This window comes from Arachis duranensis, chromosome 4 (genome assembly GCF_000817695.3).
Source record: "Arachis duranensis cultivar V14167 chromosome 4, aradu.V14167.gnm2.J7QH, whole genome shotgun sequence".
NCBI lineage: Eukaryota > Viridiplantae > Streptophyta > Magnoliopsida > Fabales > Fabaceae > Arachis > Arachis duranensis.
In genome coordinates this window covers 49177169-49179932 of record NC_029775.3, presented here as the reverse complement: position 1 = coordinate 49179932, position 2764 = coordinate 49177169, and positions in this window count along the sequence as shown.

Genomic DNA, 2764 nt, shown 5'->3' with positions numbered 1-2764 from the left:
TTGAAGATTTGGCCTGATGGCGGCACGGGGTAAGTATCATATAGAGTCTCATGTATTTTCTATTTATGGTTATCTCTGAAAGTGCCTGAAAATTGATTCTAGTTTAGCAGATTTTAGGTTTGAATGCTGGTTAGCGTTTTTAAGTTTCTATGATTATGATTAATTTTGTTGCTGAAATTAAGGGAAAATTGATTCATGTCAAGTAGATTTAGGTTGATTTAGTTACCTGGTTAGTGTTTTCTATTTCAATAATTATGGTTGTTACTGAAAGTTCCTGAAAATTGATTCCTGTTAAGTGAATTTAGGTTGATTTAGTTGGCTTGATGATGTTCGTCAGGAGCAGTACCGCCGGACGACCTGGCTTAGACCAGACATTAAGAAGGCTCTATTTGTTCATTGGGAACCGATGAAGGATTCTGGCATTGGTGTTTCACCAGCAGAGCTAACAGGGCCTTGGTCAGATCATCCAAGTATACTAGCGTCTAAGCGACCTTCATGAAGACCAAGTCCAGGTTGGTATATAGAGTGACTTTAATTTTGTTAATAACTTAGTTATATTCTCCTACATATCATTAATAGGCTTCCTAATCATATTGTTTCAATGTAACATGTGTAGTCAAACTCGTTGGGTCGCGAGGTGACGTTGGTAGAGACGTTCAAGTACACCCACACGTTAAAGAAGAACAAAGAAACATTTGTTGATCAACGGTCTCAGGACCGTTATGCGAGTAAACATACTTCTGATTATCTTCTACTATAAAATTATTAGAGATTAAATGTATATCTATTGTACTAATCACAATAACTGATGTTACTTACACAGGAGTCCTACACACAGAGATTAGAGGCTGCGACTCTATAGTCTCAGCAAGGTGGGGAGGATGCCACCGATGGCTCTACAGCTTCAGTCATCAATCCCCATGCGGTTTGGCGCGAGACCCCCTTAGTGCCGTACAAGAATCGCGTATACGGGATAGAGTCTTTCTCCGCCAATAGCCTTCGCACATCCACGTTCAGGCCGTCGTCAGGTTCCGCCACCAATCGAGCTGTCGAGGCTGAAGAAGGCGTAGATTTGAGACTGCAGGTGCGGGAGTTCCAACACATCCTTCAATTGTAGGCTCAAGAGCTTAATGATTATCGGGAGAGGTATCAGAAAATCCTGAACTACGTGACATCTACGAATGAGTTCAGGCTGGAGTGGAGGGAGTCGCTAGAGCAAATGCAGCATATGGAGATTCAGATGGAGGTGTATCAGGCCTAAATGCATGTGACTGGTATTGACCTTGCTAGTGGCAGATAGACATCAAGGCCTTCTGCGCTGTCGACTTAGGGCCACGAAACTGACAACCACAACGACTACTATTACTATCTAGATATGTAATTATTAGAAAAAAATAAAAACCTAATTAAAATTTTAATAGAACTATAGAAACTAATAAAGTAATTAAACCTGTAAAATATATAAACGTAAGTTAAATTAATCGTTTTGTTAAGTTTCTCTAAGTGTCACTGATCATTGTTGATGTATGGTAAATTTGGTCACATGTCACGTTTACTTATTGATGACACATCAACAAGTTAGAAAGACCAATTTAACTTAGAATTATTTAAAAACCAAAATGAAGTATTAAATCTTTGTAGAACTAAATTAATTTATGCGTGATTTTTTAGAAATGAATTTAATCATTAATTCATTAACTTTTTTTAAAAAAAAGCCAAAACACCAAAAAATATTAAAAGAAATAATTGAAAAAATATATAATCATATTCAATCGTTGCTTGACGAAAATTGAAATGTGTCACTTAATTATATATTCAGGGAAAGAAAGAATAATATAAATACATTAGCAAAATTTGATCACACTCATTTTTTTTAGTTGTTTTATGATTTTTTGTTTCCACTATAATTTTGCTCTAGTTCTTTTCGGATTTTAGGAGAATTGCCTTTCCTAATGCTATTTTTTTAATTGCTTTTTTTCAAAACTTGTATACTGTGTCGCTATCATGGAAGCAAACACGCTCCAGCCTCGATAATGGCCTCTGTAACTTTACCCAAAAATATTAATCAATTAAATGTTTCATCAATATATATATATATATATATATAACTGTACTTGTAAGAATGAAAAAGAAACGAAGCTTTTATTTCGGTAGATAGAAAAAAAATAAGGAAGAAGAAAAGAACATCGAAGCTGAGAGTTGAAAATTCAGAACAATTAATAAGCTGATAGCAATACAATTAGGAAAGGTTAGAAGCATGGATGTATGTAAAATATAATTTCTTTTCAAGAAAAAAAGCATGACAAACAAAAAATAAAAACAAATAATTCTCCAATATTTGAAATGACGGTTCTTCAACAAGAGTTTTTCAAGATTCACACACTCAAATTTATTAGTAAAACTCACTCAAAATTTAATTAAAAATGTTATTTGTATACTAAAATTAATAACTAAAATCAACCACTAATGTATTTGTGTATAAATACAGATATAGTTTAATTTATTTTTAATATATATTTTATACTAGTGACTGAATTTAGTTGCTAATTTTAATATACATGTACTATTACTCAAACTTAATATACTATTTTGTTTGTTAGTTGAAACTAGAATTTATACATGCTGTAATGTCTAATCCTAAGGTGCGAAAAGAAAAGTTTAGTATTAGAAAAAGAATAGAAAGGACTACGAGAAAGGTGACTCATCAATATTTTCCCACATGAGATTTTTTTTTTTTCTTTGGTTGCACAATATATATATATAT